This window comes from Diadema antillarum, unplaced genomic scaffold (assembly GCF_040938485.1).
Source record: "Diadema antillarum isolate AM-2024a unplaced genomic scaffold, OU_Dant_1.0 seq00000481_RagTag, whole genome shotgun sequence".
NCBI classification, from domain to species: domain Eukaryota; kingdom Metazoa; phylum Echinodermata; class Echinoidea; order Diadematoida; family Diadematidae; genus Diadema; species Diadema antillarum.
In genome coordinates, this window is record NW_027271445.1 from 465,489 (window position 1) to 486,801 (window position 21,313).

General features: G+C 39.8%; 2 pseudogenes; both read right to left on the reverse strand.

The window, feature by feature from the left end:
- Positions 1–1,017: 1,017 nt before the first annotated feature.
- Positions 1,018–1,931, reverse strand: LOC139733555 (uncharacterized; annotated as a pseudogene).
- Positions 1,932–8,940: 7,009 nt separating this feature from the next.
- On the reverse strand, positions 8,941–11,183 carry LOC139733500 (piggyBac transposable element-derived protein 4-like; annotated as a pseudogene).
- Between the last annotated feature and the right edge of the window lie 10,130 nt (positions 11,184–21,313).

The window sequence follows — 21,313 nt, forward strand, 5'->3', positions numbered from 1 at the left end:
AGACATATGTGAAAATCTGGTACTAGATTGTGTTCAGGGAGAATACCTTTTTTCTGTATTGTTCATCAGAAATGTACTGGGGTCTGTGTTCAATGGTAAGAGGTGATGAGGAGGCCTGGCTTGATTCCTGCATCACCTCTGATTGCTCTGGGTGTGGTTGCAGAAAGCTGTGGTCAGGGTGTTCCTCCAATGGTTCAACGTGTGTGTCATCGTCCTCTTGCTGTGCTGCTGTGTCGAGTGTATCCCATGCATGTACTGGTGGCTCAGATTCTTCCATCTCTTGGATAGCATGCTCTATTATGTCACCATGTGACTCCAGCTGTGATCTTTTATCCAGAATTTGTTGAGAAATACTGGAGTAGTGGTCACCATATATATGTCTCATGTCCATTCTTGAGATCACCCTCTTCATTTCACCAGGGTAGGTACATCATCAGCATGTGATGGCAGTATTTCTCATACCGTACTCTTGTGTTTCATTGAACTTGTGGTACCTGATGATACATGGCTTGCGTCTTTTCTGCATGCAACCCATGCCATTTTGCAGTTTGATGATCGTTTGCTTGCCACTGGTTGTTTCAAGAAGATCTGGCGGGAATTCATCTGCCTCCTGTGGTTCTTCATTAGTACTCCTCTTAGTCGAAACATACCACCTGGCAAACTCTGTGAGCATCCAGTTTCTCGGTCTGTTGGCATATTTTTGTGGCATAGTCAGTGCAAAAACATCCTCACTGTCTGCATCTAGATTTTTCAGGATGTCATTTGGTTTGAGGAAGACCACTCTGTTGCTGGGAAGATCAGTTGGGATGAAAATTGTTTGGAATGTTGACCGATAGAGTGGAAGCCCAAGCACTCTATACATGGCCTCCTGAGCACTGACCTCTCTTGCATTGAGGAAATGACTTGCCACTTTTTTCATCTTTGTCTTTATGTCTGCATCTGACAGGGATTTACTGATTTCTTTAGGAAATTTGACCTACTTCACAATGTGCGTTGACCTCTTGAGTAAAATTTATTTTAAGCGCATGGCATGAGAGCGATGCGACGTACGTGATGTGCATCGGTACAACCGTACGGTTTGTAGTACACATATGGCAGGAAATGCTCGGTAAGGAACTGTCAAAACACCTCTCCATTGCTCCACCCGCTGTCAGTCATGGTCATCTTCGAACCTGGTAGGGAACCATTCAAGAGTTCTGACATACACTTCTTTCCCTTGAACATGTAAAATGGGGGCAAAGCTCTGCCTCCAGCATTCCCGCAAGCCGAGATTGTTGTAGTGGCGATTCTCTGTGATGTTATAGAGTTCGTTCTTGACTTGTTTCCTGCACAGACAACCTTTGGAGGTTTGTGTTCAGTGTTGAAATTGGTCTCATCAACATTGAACACACTGCTGGGCTTGTGTAGAAGCTTGTACTTCTCCATGACACGGTGTAGCTCTTTGAAATACTTTGACAAGACTTCATCTGTGGTTGCCTTTGCACGATTCATCTGGAGCTTGCTTGGTGCTGCCAGACGCAGAGATGGCCACCTGCGCATGAAAAGTCTGTACCATGTTTCTGTCAGTAGTCTGCCCTTGACATCAGCTGGTCTTCGTCCGAGCTCATTGGCCATGTCAGTCGCAAGGTGGATCACCTACAAAAAGAAACAAAAATGACGAGACCAATTAAGAATATGCCATCTGATATATTTATCTTGCAGTCATACTGGACTGTGTGACATTATGTGGAAATGTGTGTCGAACTGTAAGGATTAAAAAAAAAATAGATTTGATAAATGTTACCATTTCTGATAATGTTAAAGTTTTTGAGAAATTACTCACATACCTGGGTTTTGGTAAGACCATAGCCGAATGATGCCAGCTTCTGAAGATGTACCACCAGAGCCTTTTCATCTTTTTGTGTCAAAATTGTGCCTCTTCCGAGATCCATGCTGGAATGTGTTCGATCTCGTAGTCTGTCCAGCAAGGTAGTTTTCGGGATCCTGCACCGATATGCAGCTCTCCTCGCTGAGACACCATTCTTCATGAGTGCAAGAGCTCGCCGGAAAGTCTTCTGAGGATAATTTATCCGACCGCGAATCTGTCGAGGATTTGCCTATGACGATTACAAACACAGGTTTTTAAAATAATATATTTCATTAAAAATTTGAATGTCAATTCACGGTTTGATTAAAAAGTCATTACTTTAGTTTTTACAGATTAACTTTATGTCGTCATAATCACAATCATCAACAACACCCCGTCACCCGTCCTCGTCACACCCGTCACTCATCTCGTCACACTCATCAACATTTTTAAGTTCTTTCCCTTTCACTCTAAAATCATCTCTTATTGATTACAGAGTCATATCGTATATTTCATCAAAATGAATCCTCACACTGAATTCACATTATCATCATTATTACTATCATCATCATCACATGAATTTTTTTTCGAGGTCATAATATAGTTTCAGAGAAACTATAAAGTTAGTGAGAATAATTAGAGATGCAACAGCCAATGTTTATATGGCATATTAGCGTAGCTGGCGACATACTTGTAAAATTGCATGACGTCATCACATTAGTCGGTCGACAGCGTAGGCCAGAGCATATGTATCGTCAAAACAACGACGAAAATGTGTTCTACAAACATCTATAACAGATTTTCATGAAAGGTAAATACGAATTTTTATGTTAAGGATGTTCTTTTAAAGAAAACTAATACGTTATTTGAATTTCTTACCTGTTTCCTCCTCATTTCGCTTGGTCAAGTGAGGCATATTTGATTTCAACGCGTATGCGTTTAGTCCCATGCGTAAGTTTTGATATTATGCGCGATAAAGCCATTGCGTGTACGCGGTTTAAATAATGGCGGTCGATATGTAGTAGGGTTACCATACTTAAAGTAGTAGGCCTAGGTCCTACATAGAACCTAGAGTTTTTTTTTTTTTGTGGTGGTGGTGGTGGTCAGTGGAACCCAAGAAAGTGACATTCTTGGAGTATGCTTTAAAATTCAATAGATAAGTAAATAAGTTGCCCTTGCCCAGTCCAAGTTTATTCCCCCATCATGAAATCTCGACGTCGGTTCACAGCTGTATATGCACATAGAATAAGGCATTTTTAGAACCAGAAGGCGCCCCGGCATAAGAATCATTAACTAGATTAATCAATGGGACTAGACTTCTACATTACACTCCTTTTCACGCAGTGGGGGAATACATCACACGTCTTTAAAAGCCTAACGTTAGTTTTCATAAAATGAAATTGTTGGCCCAAACAGCAGCGCTTCTTCGACAGTTATGTGCCAGTGCAGTGGGTAGCTCTAGACTACCTAGGGCCTAATAAATAATCTAACATTTAACTCTCGTAAAAGCTTGGCTGCCAACATCTATCTTGCGCTAACTTTCAGTTTGACACTCGTCAGAATTTTCATGGGATATCTGCTTTAGTAATGTAACTTAGTGCATTTGTAATGTACCGGTAGTCTAACTCTACATTAGTAGGTCCTACATTTGTAATTGAAGAGTTTGTTTGCAAAAACCGATAAGTCCATATTTGCCAAATGGAGATATTTGCAATTAAAGGTCAAGAAAAATAAAGAGAATGATAAGAAAATTTTTGCTTCTTTTGACCATAACTTTAGAAATGTACCTTTATATGTAATGACCAATGTATCATTTAAAAGGTATTATTTTGTACTTTATGACAGAGACCGTACTTCAAAATCTTCAAAAATGGACTTATCGTTTTTTGCAAACAAACTCTTCAATTGTAGATCTAAAAATACTAGATCATACCAGATCTTTACTAGAGTATCTAGACTCTAGTACAAGTAGATGTCTAATTTGTTAGGCCTAACATTACAAATGTATGTAGGGACCTAGGGCCAATATTCGACATGTGTCTGTAGATAGCGTCCACACGCGGTACGCAGGTCTCTCTACATGCCTGGTAACGTTACATAGCTAGTATGCTCGCACATGGCATGGATCTAGACATGCTCACTGTGCACTATAGTCTACATGAAAGTAACAGCACAAGAAAAGTGGAATCTACACTATCCCAGAGGTTGAAGAAATGTGCTTTACCTGAGTGGGGAGGTGACCATATGACATTAGCTAGATCTAGACTAGTACTTTAGTATCTAGGCTGCTCTGATTCTGAAAATAGCCGAGACATCTGGACCTTGTCAATTACACTACAATCCTCGACTAAACTAACATAGTTCTTTCTATGTGGACTTCATGTCAAAATTAAGATTTGAAACTAGCAGCAACCTGTACGTTCACTTACCACTAACCGAAACCAGCTGTCCCCTTGTCGTTTTGCCGTGAAATGTTTTCTATGTCATTTTTGACATTTTCTTTGATCAGGGGAATATTGCAGTACTTCACGGGTACAATTGCTGACGTGTTATCATTGAAAAAGACCAGCCCTTCCTGAAACTTTTTGGTGAGAAGCCTGTGGTGATATGCCATTGTTAATGCCGAAAGAAAATGTGCACGTGCTCATAAAGCATGGATGGCGTGTATGGCGTATCGTATAGACATTTCTAATACCTAGGTTTAGGAGCGAGAATGCATGCGCTTTGTGAATCGAATGAAAATTGAAGCTCAAGAGTACACGATTTCTATCCCTTTTAGTATAAGAAAAAAAGAGTAAGAAGGATGCATTACGCGTATTCTAACTGGTGTTCCACTACCGTTCATTTAACATACAGCAGATGGATGTAACTAGAATCTAGACGGAGTTTTATGCTAGACACTGTCTATAGAGGTTGTATTTTCTAAGTATTTAATTTCGGTAATGACTCTAACAATGTAACATGTTACGTTTAGCCAATTTTCAGTGTTTCGAGGTCAGAATCTTGTTATCAGCGATTTTCTAGTGGCAAAGATGGAAGTAGAATCTAGGGTCATAGATCACCTAACGTTAGAACCTCTAACAGTAGTACAAAATAGAACCTCTAACAGTAGTACAAAACCTAATCATATATTTTCGTCTACCCTCATGCCACATCCAATATTCTATTCTATGTTCTGTCATCTTATTGTATTTACAAGAGTTGTCTTAATGTTAGATTGTCTACAATTTACTTCTAATCTATTTTTATTTTTATTAGGTTCTAGGCTGTCTAGAAACATAGAGATTTTGAGGAAACGGTTGCATTTTCTGGAATTGCATCACCAAGGCAAGCTTTTTATGAGAGTATGAACTTTTGACTTCCTTCTTGACCATGTGTTGGCTCTGAAAAGAGCCGTTTGTGGCATGGGTAGGCTTGAGCCTAATGCCCGGTCTGCCTTCTGTCGTTGGTGATCACGGCGGGCACCACTTTGTACAGGTGATCAATGAACCTGTTGCAGAGAGCCGGTGTCAGCTGGCAACGTCTGTACTCTCGAATGAGCTGGGAAAGCTGGTCGATGCTCAATAGGGCCCGAGATTGAACCCACAATTTCATATGGCCCCAGACCATTTCAATAGGGTTGAGGTCTGGGGACTCTGGAGGCGTCTTCTACCAGAAGATGTTATTCCTGGCCATGCATTCCTGCGCCGCCTGTGACGTGTGCTTCGGGTCGTTGTCTTGCATAAAGCGGTGATACAGAGGATACTTGGCATCCAGGAACGGTTTTAGGGTCCCATCTAGGATCTCCTTGCAGTAAAACTCTGCATTCATGTTGCCTGTGAAGGTAAGGAAATCCGATGCCCCTCGACGGGAGATGGCCCCTCACACATGGACTTTGCCGGGATGCTTGGGCCGGTGGGAGAACTTCCGTGGCTGCCCGACTTTTCAGAACGTTACTCTCCCGTTCCGATACAGTTGGGCTGAGCATTCATCAGTGAACACCGCGTCGCTGAAGTTGTCAGTCACCCTGGTCATAGACTCGTCCATTAGGCCCTTGCAGTGGTTGACCCTCTTTTTCGCGGTTCACGTCCCGCACCATCTGGACGAGTTTAGGGCCACAGGTAACCCATCCCAGCCGACGCCTGTACGCCTTTAATGCTGCGACGGACACCCTCACTCCGTACAGGTTGATCAGAATCCTCCGCAGCTTTGATGCGCTCAACTCGTTGTCGTTCTCTTATGCAGTGTTTATAACTCCTGCATACGGGTCGAGCACACTCCGACGTGGTGTCCTTGCCTTCGGATCGACACTGCGGGTCTCCCTGTAACGTCAAAGAAATCTGAGATCGACTCTCGCGTTATCAGGATACCTTCTTCTTTCAACCGTCGGGCGATGGCTGTTGGCCCAAGCTTTTCAATGATGTGCATCTGCACGACCCGTTGCCTCGTTTCGCTTGACATATGCCCCATGATGAATCTTGTTTTTTTTTTTTTTACTTTTAAAAACTGTAAGATAAACGTACAATATATACAGAAACCTAACATCAAATATGAGTGTACTAGTTGTGTTACTAAAAGCTACATGTATGTACAAAAGTCCAATAAAATTTGTTGCTGTTGTTTTTTGTTTTTTTATTTGTTTTTGTCTTTTCACAATTTCATATCCTCTCTCCCTTTAAGTCGATATTCCTTTTTGTGACTTTTAAAGACAATTAGGTTTGAAGTAAATGTAAACTATGCAGAAACCTATTTAGGATTTGTGAGTACTAGCTGTGTTATTAAAACTACCTGCTAAGGTCCATTTTTGTCTTTTGGTCATTTCACAATAGTTCAAGGACCACCATATGAATAATCCTTAATACCGGTATCTAAATTATTAAATTCCTTATATTCAATCATTACAAATATCTCTTTAAAAAATTAAAAAATTACATCACTGGGGTCAAGAATAACAGATGAGCTCAATTTAAAAGCCCACTTCTAAACATTGAAGTATTTCACCCACTTTTAATGCATCAAATAAATATGCATTTCTCTTAAAGAATATATTTAACACAAAATATACACGTGGTCATGTGTCACATGGTGGGACCCCCAAATACCTGGTGGTGTTACATTTTTCAGTCCTCTTCTAATTTGTTGGTTTCTAACAAGTTCTTTTTGAGTTATATTGGTTCAAATGCAGAAGGTGAGTAAATTAGGTAGTTTAGTGCATGTAACGCAAAGGGGCCCCACCATATGACACACGACCACGTGTGAAACACGGTTTTAACATGATTGGATCTATAATATCACTTTAAACACGAATCCGATTAAATTACCGTTAACTTAAAAACATTTTAAACAATGCATTTCCCTGTAGTGCATGGGATTAATGAGCATAACTCTTAATAAAAGTTCAAGTCCTGATAATGTGCACACAAAAAATGTTTGTGTATCCTTTGTTCTAATCTAGTTTATAGATGTTAGATAAACACCTCAATGCAAGGAAATTCCTCAGCTTGTTGGTATTCTATATGAGTCCTGGTTTAGTGTGACAGATGCTATTTTCAACCGACAATGTGAAGTTTTCCTGAAGAGTCTCTGAATGCCAACCTTGCCGGGTAGAGAAAAAAGGGTTTTTTCCCCTCCTTTTTCAGTTCTTTGAGCTTGTCCAGCTTGCCTTTCCTCTGAGCAGTTACTCACTTGGAGAAATCCTCTGATACATAGATTTGGTGACCTTGAAAAGCGTTCTCTTTGAACTTAGAGATACATGCCTTGCGCACTAGCTCTCTTGCAACATAAGTAGAGAATGCTGTATGCACGATTCTAGGAGATTTTGCACCTTTTGGATCAGACGGTACAACCGTGGGAGTACGATGGCAGCGTTCAATGGTGATCGTGGGATTTCAGGTGATGGCTCAACTCCAACAAAATCTCGGATGAGGTCCTCTACCAGCTTTTGCATGTTTTCCCTTGGGCTCTCTGGGATCCCATGAAAGATCAAATTTTGCCTCCTACTGCGGTTTTCTAGATCGTCTAGTTTGGACTCCAATGCTTCCTTTTCTCGTTTCAGTTTCTCTACCTCATCCACTACCTCATCGACTTGGATAGAACATGCAGAGATCGATACTTCATTTGCTTTAACTTGCAGGCTGATCTTCTCAAAATTTTCCACCAAAAGAGCCTCCATATGTTGTTCCAGACTAGTAAAACGTGATTCTAGCCTGCTGGTAAATTTACTAAACCACCGTGGTGGGAGGTCATCTTCCTCGGGCTCTTCGACTTCGGAACTGAGCGAAAGTTCACGTCTAATGCTGGGGGCGCTGCTACTACTAATGGAGGTAGCAGCACTCCTGCTTGTAGTGGCCGACTGCGCGTCTGCCTCCTTCATCTGGACTGACTCGGTGTGCTCACCCGAAAGTTCGGGCACCGTACCAGGGGTATCAGCCTCATCTCGCAGAATGTCAAACCTGTTCATTTTGGTATCCGGAATCAACTTTTCTGGCGTATCCAATGGTCTCTTAAGACTCATGTTGTGATGAATTTTGTCTTCAGATTCAAAGTTAACAAATCAACAATCTTTTAAACCACCAGTAGTATGTCCTCCGTCGGTTTTTGGCGAAATTTTAGTACTAAATCTCAATAGCGACTTCCATTCGGATCGGTGAAGGGCGCCCTTGGAGTAAAAACATCTTCCAGATGTACTTTGAAAAACATACATTCACTCAGTACCACATATAATGCTCTGCATAAAATTATTTCGAAAAACAAAATATTTCAACAGCACCTTCAGCATGGCAAGTGTAAAAATGTCTACTCGATTTGCAAACAAAATGAAGTAAATAATGTTGAGCACTGCATGTATAAATATACCCCTGTACATATTGTGAAGCACCTTTAGAAAATTGATCAAAATTGAAAGCCAGTGGGGTACAATGGTGACATACAACTTGAAATTTGAATAGGTCTGGATGGGAATCAGCAATTTGCATGGACTTCTCACTTGGAGCTGGCTGAAAAACAAATGCAAATCATAATCTTTGGTTTCAAGTATCATTTTCATACCATATGGAAAAAAAAAACATCTGAGCTTTGCATCAGTCCATATATTCATTGTTCATCTAGTTCAGCATTCAATTTGAATCCTCGTCATTGGCCCTACGCTTAGTATCACGGCGAGCTCCTCTCTTGGAGTGGTCAAAGCGTTCTCCGCACTTTTCATGACATCCTACCCTGCAGGCTTGACACCAGTGACGCGACCTTCGCCTCTTGCCCCCCTTGCGGTCACTGCAGACGATGCACTCCATTTCTTTCTTTGCTGGCAGCAGGACAAGATGATGCTCTGCACCTTGTGCACCACATAGAACTTGCGGGTGATCATCAGCAGCATTGCACAATGTTTCCACGATTGACACAATGAAATCATGTCGGCTGATGTTTCTGCCATCAGTGTTGAGCAGGTAGAGTTCATAGGCATTGAGAAGAGATATGTCTATGAGGTTTCGGAAAACCTTTACCCAGTATCTGTGGGTAGCACACTCGGCAGCCACATGGTACACCTTCTTGTCGCTAACATCAACCCCGCCCATGTACTTATTGTAATGGGTGACTAGGGAAGGCTTTGTTACCTCCTTCCCCCTCTTTTCAGTGGTGACATCTTCTGCGTGAAACTTGGTGCTTCTCAAAGGAGGATCACCGGCTTCCTCTGCGATTGCTTCTCTCTGAACGACACTGCTAGAACATCTCCTTTGCAAGAATATTTCGTTTCTCCTACTTTCAGCTTGGTATTGGTGACTTCCTCCGGCATCCCCCTAGAGTTAGCACGTACAGTACCTGTAAACATTCAACACAGTCAAAACACACACAAATTATTATTTTTTTATAATTATAGAATTATAACATTATATGAATCCTTTTTACTATAAAACTGAAGGAAAAAAAAAAAACATAAAAGAGAATGTACCAGATGGTAAATGGTAAATTACACTGGAATGTATTCCTTTGAAGCATGGGGGGGGGGGGGGGATCAGAGCTAAAAATATAGCATTCCCCATTTTTTAAGAAACACTGGTTAGCTTAATTACCTTAGATTACAGAAGATCTCATCCAAATATTTTTTCTTAAAAAATAGTAGTTTGAGGTTATGCTAAACATGAAATATTTTAGGCTGTGCTCAACATTATAAGGGATGAAATTATTATGCCCACCTGTGAGGTATGTATTGTTGTCATAGAGGACTTCTGCGAGGTGCAGCTTTGTGTAGAAATTATCTGTGTAGAGATGGTAGCCTTTATCGAGCAGATTGCTCTTGGTCAGGAGCGACATGACAACTCCGTGTGCTTGACCCTGCTCGTGTCTGATGTCAAAGTCTTTCCCAGCATATAATTCTACATGGTAGACATACCCTGTAGAGTCACATAGCTCGAATTTCTTGATTCCAAACCTCGCATGGGGCTTGTTTGGCATGTACTGTATGTACACAATCCGGTTCTTCATTCTGATCATTGATTCATCAATGCTCACATTCTCAGAGGGCACATAGTGTCTTTTGAAGGCATCGTTCAACTTGTCAAGGACTGGGCGGACTTTATGCCGTGGGTCGAATCCATCTTCACCTCGCGCCACCTCTGTGGCATTGTCGTTAACGTGTATCATTCTGTTCACAAGAGCATATAGCCAAAATGGCATTACTGTGTTGAAGAACGGTGTTGCCTGGCTGGCTCGTGTTGACCAAAAATCTGTCAAACGCTTCTTTTTGACAAGTCCCATGTTGAGAGTTAGGCCCAGGTACTTTTTCAGAAGAGCCACCGTCACTCCATTATCAGGCCATCTTTTGAAACGAGAATGGGGATGTTCCCTAATCCATTCAACCACAGAGTCATCTGCCAAGAAGGCGTCAGCATAACGGTTTGTCTCTCTTTTGATGTGAACCATCATGTCTTGGTCAAAGAAGAGCTCAAAGTATTCAATCGGCTGGCTATTCCGTGGTGGTGCATGCCGTGGCCCAACATTCCTCGGCAAAAATGCTTTCATCGTCGCTGGGTCACGCTCAGGCTCAGGGGGCTGTACAGGTACCCATACGGAACCTCCGTCATCACTTCCCCAGCGCTGCCCGGCTGCAGCTGCAGCTCCGTGCTGGTCAACACGTCGCCATTTTGCGATCGCTGCAGGTGCACTGCCACCATCGCCATCGTCAGAGCTAGAATTTCGATATGGATCTGATGGAATTCCATAACTTGATGTTTCTGAAATCTATGTCCATATCAGATCCTGCAGCACTTTCCTCATCAATTCTGAAACTTTCAAACAATCCCGGCCAATCTCGACCACGAGAAGTTGAGGGAACATCGTCGCTCACGACTCGATTTTCACACATGCTTCTTCACGATCATTCACAATAACAACAGAATGTGGGCCGATTAAATCGGCCCTTGACATATATAGGGTTAAGGAAGCGATAACTGTCTCATATTTCTTTGACTGCGTGTAGAAAAATTTCAGTGGCCCGTTCGGGCCAGTAAAGTTATCCATTTTCAAGTTTTACTGGCCCAAAAGCAATTTTTACTGGCCCCGGGTCTTCAGGCCAGTGGGAGTGTCGAGCCCTGCAAATTCTGGTAACCTGAAACCAATTTTTGCTCTCCCAAAGACACTGCCAATGTAAAGTCTTGTGTTGCTCATAACATACCTTCATCATCTATTTCCACCTCATCTAGGTTTCCGCCCTTTGATCGAGCAGTTCCACCTCTCTCTAGGGCCAGGAGAACTTTCGACACCTTGGAAATTTGCAGAACATCGTTAGGTAATCTGTAGAAGTCCCGATGTACTCGGAGATCGTGGCCCATGAATTTGGCGATGATATCCATCTCGTTCTCCTTCAGGTTCAATACCTGGCACAACGTTGCTAGTTGTTTTCTCAGTTGAGTGCCTCTTAGGGCCTCCGGGTGTTTCGCATTACACTTTGTACTGAATTTTCTCAGCACATCGCATGCACAAATGTGGCCTTGAGACTGGTAGAACACTCGAGCAAAGATGTAGGGATTGTCCGGCTGTACCCCTGCTAGGGACCTTTTCTGAACGAGTGCATTTAACCACTCCTCCATTTGATTTGTAAGGAGCAATGGCACTATGCTCCCCTTCTTCCCTACCAGTTCTACCCTCTTCAAGCTTTCACATAGTTTAATTTCCACTTTGCTGAGTGATTGGGTCACTGTGGAATCTGGTACATGAGTCGCAAACTTTAAGTCCTCAACCTTCATCTTTGACACTTCTCCTGTTCTTCTACTGTTGAAGAGAACAATCTGGGCCAATGTGACTTCGGAGAGGGAAATCCAATCCTCAGTCACATCAGCCCCAGGATCACTGAGCATTAGATTTCTGAAGCTTTCCTGTCCTTCTTCCCTCAGAAGATTTGTAAGCCTGAAGACATCTTCTGTCAGATGTAGCAGTGTTGGTTTGTTCCGCTTGGCATGGTGTATGGTTGTAAGTGCGCATGAAGAAACAAATACACTCCACTCATTCCGGACCCTGTGAGCAAAATTCCGTGCATTCTTGCACATCACATCGTCTCCAATCTCTGAACCTTTGCCTTGAAGGATGTGGACGAATTTCGTCAAAGAGTGTCCAAGCTTTAAAGCCAGGGACGGTGTGCTGTAAGACATTTTTTCTTCATCAAAACCATCAACTCTTTGCACAGCAGCAACTACCGTCCGAAACAAGCTTGGTTTTATGAAATCACTCAATGCTGCTTGTGGTTGCTTGGTAAGAGAGCGCAATTCAATGAGCAGACGAGCAGCCTCCCTCATCTTGTTGCGAATATCGGGGTGCTGATCTTTGTCATGTCCAACCTTCAAAAAGTGACGTTCTGCTTGTTCTTTGATTAAGTCATCACTTTTTGCAACCCTGGTAATGACATCTTTCTGCATGTTATTTGTCCCAGAATGAAGTCTGGAGGAGATTCCTTTTGGAGGGGGTAACAACAACTTAGCTGTCGCAACTGGTCTCTTTATCTTGCTGTTGTTTGGATTGTGATTACACTGATGCTTCCATAACTCCGAGAGGATGTAGTAACCAAAGCAGAACTGACATGGGCCATACTTTTTGTAATCTGCATTTTTGCATGTTGGTCTGTACAGAACAATGAATATTCCTTTTCCTTCCTTGATAACAGAACAGTTATGTTTATGTGTCCCTTTATTTCGCAAGAGATCCATCATCAGATTCCTTTTCTGTTTGTCTTTTTCACTCTGAATCGCAATCACCTCTTTTTCATCTCTATGCATTGTCCTCAAATGTCTCTGTATTTGAGCTTGAGGTTCTCCACAGTAAACACAGGGAAATTTTTTGTCGAAGGTCCATCCTTGAGTGTTTAAAGTAGCTTGGACTTGTATACCCTGGGGAAGTTTCAAGAGAGAATAAAAAAAAAAGTGTACTGAATGCTTTTTAGTTAGAGAAATTGAGAGGATGAGGGGGTTTGAATAATTAGAAGAACCCATTTTGGTGGTGTTAGGGCTAATCAAGATAGAGTATAACAAATCAAAAGAACCCCCTAACAACTAAAACAGGAGTAGATATGTGCATACACATAGATAACCATCATCTACATATTGCATTGTCATATAGCACTGCAAAGAAGGTTGCAGTGTGTTATTAGTACCCCTTATCATATTATGTATTCTCGTTAGTTGTACCCGTGAATAGATGAGATTTCTCACATCTCTCTAAATACCGTTCACAGCACTCAAGGTCACCAATATAACTGCACACAATCATAATCTCACACACATCTCTAGAATTACCTAAAGTACACCATGTCACCAATATAACTGCACATAATCATCATCTCATACACATCTCTCTACATATTACCTACAGTACACAATGTCATCAATATAACTGCACACAGTCATCGTCTCATACACATCTCTCTACATATTACCTACAGTACACAATGACACCAGTATAACGGTTCACAATCAAACTTACCACCATGAACATTGAAATAAAACTGAAATACTCTTAATTCAGTCATGAATAGAATGGGTATGCTATTATGCCCGCCCCCTTTTCAGTACTTGTCCCTAAATAGCACGATTGCCCTTTGTAGTGTGTGATGTAATCTAAAACTGAAAGACCATTTGTTTGGGGGAATTATTTTCCTTAATTAGTTATGCTAATTTATGCATACATTCATAGTTTTTGTTTTAAATCACCCTGTGTCCTACAATGCCAATTGTTGTATTTCATAAATTTCTTATCTATTTATCTGTTATTTAAAGGTCCTGTTGAGTTTTGATAAATTTTCAAAGTGCTCTGGTAAAATTTTTGAGATGGATTTAGTTGATTTCAATTTCATATGAAAAAGCATCAAAAATAACATGAGAAATATTTAATAATTCTCATTCAAATGCTCTAATTGTTGAGAAATTTAATTTCAAAATATACTTAAAAAATGTTTCCCACCCGGGTATCACTTTTCATTTCCAAATGTTATTTTTCAAATTTACGGTGTTTAGCGCCCTCTACGCTTCCTCTTTTCAAAATATTTCAAAAGAAGTTATTTAAAAGTTGTTGATTATCCCTCTATCTAAACACTATACATGCATATTTTATTTAAAATGGTTTAGAGCAATGAGTGGTTAGAGAACGCCCTCTTATGTTTTAATAGCTCCCTTTTCAATGATAACATGGTTTTTACTAGGTTATTACGAACTCTGTGTTTGTCTCTAGTTGACTCGCACAATTTTTGAACTTTAATTATGCAATATTGACTTATACGAGGTTGACTGTATAAGCTAATTTCTTTCAATGATCAAAAGACAAAAGTTCTCTAGCTCAGCGCAGTTTGTACCTCTGGGTTCTGCTCAGTCTGCTGGTTACTGGATGATTGCCTTGTCATGTCATGTTTGTGCGGTTATCATAGAAATATAGTGTTAAAATGAGGTTTGGAGAAAAACTTCATTTCGGAACCACTACTGAACTATCCCTTTAAGTCACAATAAAGTGATAATATGAAACATACACATGAGGTTGTGTTTACAGTTCTAATAAAATTTCTTCTTATAATGCTGGTGCCGGCAGCGATCCATAAATTGCTTGCGGGTGACGTTTCCCACAAATTTCATTGATTTGAAGACCAAAAGCATCTGTTTTAGATAAAAAGACAATAATTGGGTTACAAAGGTATTCAATTATGTGCTGCCTCTTCTGTCCCTGTTTTATATGGGACAAGTGCCATTTTTGTAAAATTTTCAAAATCTAGGGGTACAGAATTACCCAACAATAATTGTTGATTAATACCACATTGGTGAGGGATGTGGAATAATAGTCTAATGACTATTACAATAGCACAACTGGACTGAGTGGATAAGTATAGGTTAGGGTATAGGTTTGGTGTTAACCCTATTAGGCATAAATTAGCATAATTTATTAATGTGGAAAATCTTAGGGGAAAACTAGCAATACAAACTTAAAGATTACATTCCACTTTATCAGCGTGCAAATTTTTGCAGCGATTGCGTGATCCACTGCCAAGATCAGATTGACCCCCCCCCCCCCAGTAAAAACGGGGTCAAATAGCCCAGTTGGAATAGGGTTAACGCTAATAATTAGTGTCGAGATCGATATATAGTGAGAATCAGGGGCGGATCCAGGACTTTGGAAAAGAGGGGGCACAATTTTCAGCTTGCCTGACACACTTTTTTCTCCTGAGCGCCAGCTATGTCAACAACAAGTAAGTCTCGTACAAGCAGTAGGTATTTGCAGTTTAAACTTCAAGACCTTTTTTCTTTTTCTTTTTTTGCAAAAGAGGTGGCACAATGACAAAAATCGTACAAAAAGGGTACATTTTTTTTTTTAGATAGCGCTTCAAAAGGGGGCATGGGCCAGAAATGCCCCCTCGCATCTAAATCCACCAGTGTTAAGAATTGGGATTGTCTAGGGAAGTTGGAATTTGGGGCATCACATGCTAGATAAAATGGATTGTATACAAAATGGGTGAAGACCAAGTGGCAATAAAGCATTTCAATGTTTAGTGAGAAGGGCTTGTGATGAAAATTAGTAATGATTAAAAAAAACAACTTACAAGTTCTGGGTAGGATTTTCTTTCCTCCAGCTTCTTTGTCTTATTATTGGCACAGATGTTCTTAGTCCGAGAAAGGACTAAATCCTCTTCAGAAGCCATCATCACCTTGAAAATAAAAGAGGTTTCTAATAAAATATGTGTTCTTAATTATCCACACCCATTTACCACATGCCATAATAAATTCTGTCAGTTAATTTCCAAAACAGCATGAAAATAACACATTAATTTCATGGCACATTTCATATCAGATTTTCTTAGAGATGCAAAGCTTGAGCATGATGTTATTTTTAACCCCTTTCACTAAGATTATCCTCTAAAAGTTTATTGACCCATGCCCTCCTGGACAAAAATGAGGTAACAACAAGAAATCCGAAGTGCTTGGTTACCTGCTCCTCTGTAGGCTTTCTGTCCCCATTTTCCTGTACATGATAGAAACTTGTAAATGATAAATTTTAGTACATTGAAAATATGCTTCACGGTGTAGTTAACTAAAGGGAGCAGACCACAATTCTCCCCCCATAGCCTGGTTATTCTGAAATGCTTGCCAGAAGTTGAAGTTCAACCCGTCTGTTTAAGCCTGGAAAACTCACAAAATCAATTTGTGTGAGAGTAAGATCCTCACTGAATGGACTAAATAATAAAATGCTCTTATTTCAATTACACATCAAATTAAACATTGCTGCTGAGTAATCATCATACTGAAATAATAGTATATTTGTAAATTGTTCAAACTTTTTGAAAGAATATGCCAAAGATTGTATTTAGAACATTAACCGTCAATCTTAGATCATGATCAGTTCTCTGTAACATGACATCACTGGGTTACCTTCATAACAACCACAGCTACCAATAATCCTAGTAGTTAAAATTATAACCTGATATATCAGAAATATGCAGTTATTTAACCCTTGACTTCCAAACTATTTCTACATTGGACTTCAGATACCTAAACCTATTAAATCAGGAATATCTATACCAATCTAAATCCCAGTGGAGCTTTTCTTCCCGTACATAAGAAGGAAAATGTAACTTCTACCTGCTACTGGCATAAAACTTTTACCAAACTTAAACAGAGGTTGAATAGTTATAAAATGAGTAAACTCATTAAAAGAAGAGTGCTCTACATGATTATTTTAACTATGTTCATGAGAATTGGCCTACATTATTGCAAATACAGCTTTTCAAGCTAGCCTGGATCATTGACCCTGAAACTCTAATTAACCCCTAACATGCCAAGTTCAGGGAAAGGTTCACACGGTTGCATGCCAGGTGCACGAAGTATCTTGAGAAGTATCTTGCTATGCCACGAATGACTAGCATGACAAAATGACAGTGCCTTTGAAAAATTGCTACAGAATTAAGGAGCTTTCACTAAAATTTTAAATTGTCTACACAAATATGTACTTAACATGATATTGTTTGCATCTTACTCTTTTAAAAGTTTGGTGGGTTTACTTCTCGAATATGAAAGGGATTACAAACCTCTAAGTACTCTCGTTTTAGTTTAAATAATCCTGGCAATGGGTCATCATTTCCACTGTCAGATGATGTCTCCCGATCAAATGAGCTTGACGCTGATGATTGCTCATAGGACTGTGTAGGAGAAAAGATGTGAATAAAATCAGCAAAATGAACAGACCTTCAAGACAAGGTCCATATAGTCATAATGAAATGAAATAGCCTTAGCTTATTGTACAACAGACCCACGTAGAAGTACACATTTGCAAGTGATTATCAATTTGCACAATTTATCTTTATAAAGTGTTTGACTTGCTGCTGAAGTCATTCTCTTAAATCATTGAACAGCAGATATGTAGGCCTAACATATTATATTATATATTTATCTTGTATTTACTTTCTGTATTCTCTACAGACATCATCTAGAAGCCTCTACGCTTCCTCTTTTCAAAACATTTCAAAAGAAGTTATTTAAAAGTTGTTGATTATCCCTCTATCTAAACACTATACATGCATATTCTATTTAAAATGGTTTAGAGCAATGAGTGGTTAGAGAACGCCCTCTTATGTTTTAATAGCTCCCTTTTCAATGATAACATGGTTTTTACTAGGTTATTACGAACTCTGTGTTTGTCTCTAGTTGACTCACACGATTTTTTAACTTTTAAGTATGCAATATTGACTTATGCGAGGTTGACTGTATAAGCTAATTTCTTTCAATGATCAAAAGACAAAAGTTCTCTAGCTCAGCGCAGTTTGTACCTCTGGGTTCTGTTCAGTCTGCTGGTTACTGGATGATTGCCTTGTCATGTCATGTTTGTGCGGTTATCATATAGTGTTAAAATGAGGTTTGGAGAAAAACTTCATTTCGGAACCACTACTGAACTATCCCTTTAAGTCACAATAAAGTGATAATATGAAACATACACATGAGGTTGTGTTTACAGTTCTAATAAAATTTCTTCTTATAATGCTGGTGCCGGCAGCGATCCATAAATTGCTTGCGGGTGACGTTTCCCACAAATTTCATTGATTTGAAGACCAAAAGCATCTGTTAAGATAAAAAGACAATAATTGGGTTACAAAGGTATTCAATTATGTGCTGCCTCTTCTGTCCCTGTTTTATATGGCACAAGTGCCATTTTTGTGAAATTTTCAAAGTCTAGGGGTACAGAATTACCCAACAATAATTGTTGATTAATACCACATTGGTGAGGGATGTGGAATAATAGTCTAATGACTATTACAATAGCACAACTGGACTGAGTGGATAAGTATAGGTTAGGGTATAGGTTTGGTGTTAAACCTATTAGGCATAAATTAGCATAATTTATCAATGTGGAAAATCTTAGGGGAAAACTAGCAATACAAACTTCAAGATTACGTTCCATTCTATCAGCGTGCGTAATCCACTGCCAAGATCAGATTGACCCCCCCCCCCCCAGTAAAAACGGGGTCAAATAGCCCAGTTGGAATAGGGTTAATGCTAATAATTGGTGTCGGGATCGATATATAGCGAGAATCAGGGGCGGATCCAGGATTTTGGAAAAGAGGGGGCACAATTTTCAGCTTGCCTGACACACTTTTTTCTACTGAGCGCCAGCTATTTCAACAACAAGTAAGTCTCGTACAAGCAGTAGGTATTTGCAGTTTAAACTTCAAGACCTTTTTTTCCTTTTTTTTTTTTTTTGCAAAAGAGGGGGCACAGTGACAAAAATCGTACAAAAAGGGTACATTTTTTTTTTAAAGAAAAAAAGGGGGGCACGTGCCAGAAATGCCCCCATCTAAATCCACCAGTGTTAAGAATTGGGATTGTCTAGGGAAGTTGGAATTTGGGGCATCACATGCTAGATGAAATGGATTGTATACAAAATGGGTGAAGACCAAGTGGCAATAAAGCATTTCAATGTTTAGTGAGGAGGGCTTGTGATGAAAATTAGTAATGATATGTTGGAAAAAAAAAACAACTTACAAGTTCTGGGTAGGATTTTCTTTCCTCCAGCTTCTTTGTCTTATTATTGGCACAGATGTTCTTAGTCCGAGAAAGGACTAAATCCTCTTCAGAAGCCGTCATCACCTTGAAAATAAAAGAGGTTTCTAATAAAATATGTGTTCTTAATTATCCACACCCATTTACCACATGCCATAATAAATTCTGTCAGTTAATTTCCAAAACAGCATGAAAATAAAACATTAATTTCATGGCACATTTCATATCAGATTTTCTTAGAGATGCAAAGCTTGAGCATGATGTTATTTTTAACCCCTTGCATTAAGATTATCCTCTAAAAGTTTATTGGCCCATGCCCTCCTGGACAAAAATGAGGTAACAACAAGAAATTCTGAAGTGCTTAGTTACCTGCTCCTCTGTAGGCTTTCTGTCCCCATTTTCCTATAATTGATAGAAACTTGTAAATGATAAATTTTAGTACATTGAAAATATGCTTCACAGTGTAGTTAACTAAAGGGAGCAGACCATAATTCTCCCCCATAGCCCAGTTATTCTGAAATGCTTGCCAGAAGTTGAAGTTCATCAACGACCCTTCTGTTTAAACCTGGAAAACTCACAAAATAAATTTGTGTGAGAGTAAGATCCTCACTGAATGGACTAAATAATAAAATGCTCTTATTTTAATTACACATCAAATTAAACATTGCTGCTGAGTAATCATCATACTGAAATAATAGTATATTTGTAAATTGTTCAAATAATCATCATACTGAAATAATAGTATATTTGTAAATTGTTCAAACTTTTTGAAAGAATATGCCCAAAATTGTATTTAGAACATTAACCATAAATCTTAGATCATGATCAATTCTCTGTAACATGACATCACTGGGTTACCTTCATAACAACCACAGCTACCAATAATCCTAGTAGTTAAAATTATAACCTGATATATCAGAAATATGCAGTTATTTAACCCTTGACTTCCAAACTATTTCTACATTGGACTTCAGATACCTAAACCTATTAAATCAGGAATATCTATACCAATCTAAATCCCAGTGGAGCTTTTCTTCCCGTACATAAGAAGGAAAATGTAACTTCTACCTTCTACTGGCATAAAACTTTTACCAAACTTAAACAGAGGTTGAATAGTTATAAAATGTTAACTCATTAAAAGAAGAGTGCTCTACATGATTATTTTAACTATGTTCATGAGAATTGGCCTACATTATTGCAATTACAGCTTTTCAAGCTAGCCTGGATCATTGACCCTGAAACTCTAATTAACCCCTAACATGCCAAGTTCAGGGGAAGGGTTCACAATAGGCGTGTCTTCATCAGCCCGAAGTTCAAACTAGCGGGACATTTTGCGGTCTTAGAAAATAGCCCGATACAGCGAATGTCCGTCCTCATCAGCTCGAACAGCCTGCTTCGGGAAATTAGTCCGAAAATTGACGCATGCGCACTTTGCAATATTACTCTGCCTGGCTCGCCGTTCGAAAGTGGATTTCCCCGCTCAAAATCTCCTATATCACCGTATGTACGATTCTACAACCAGGGAGGTGAGCAGTACAGCAAATTCTCTCCGAAGGGATATTAATAACGCTACTCTTTCTTCTGTCCAGTGAGGCATCTTACATGAAATTAACAAATTGCAATGTTTAAACAAATCCAAAATGCACACAATCTGCAAGAATCTTCAGCTAAGGTAGAGTGGACCAGAAGAAGAAGTTTAAAAAAAAACCCAGCTAGCATGCACGGCACTGAGTTTTAATAGGGAGGTGAGAGAAATCACCTCCCTGGTTTTAAAGATGACAACAACAGTAGGCCTATAGTACACACATGTGATCCTTGAATACACCGTGCGTGTAATGTACTATACACAATCACTAGCTGCTTGTACATGCGCTTTCCATTGCCAGCTGGCTAACCAGAAGCGTGGAGGGATCAAAAAAATTTCGGGCTGGTGGAGACGCACCCAAGATAGCGTGCTATTTCACGAATTAGCGCTCTA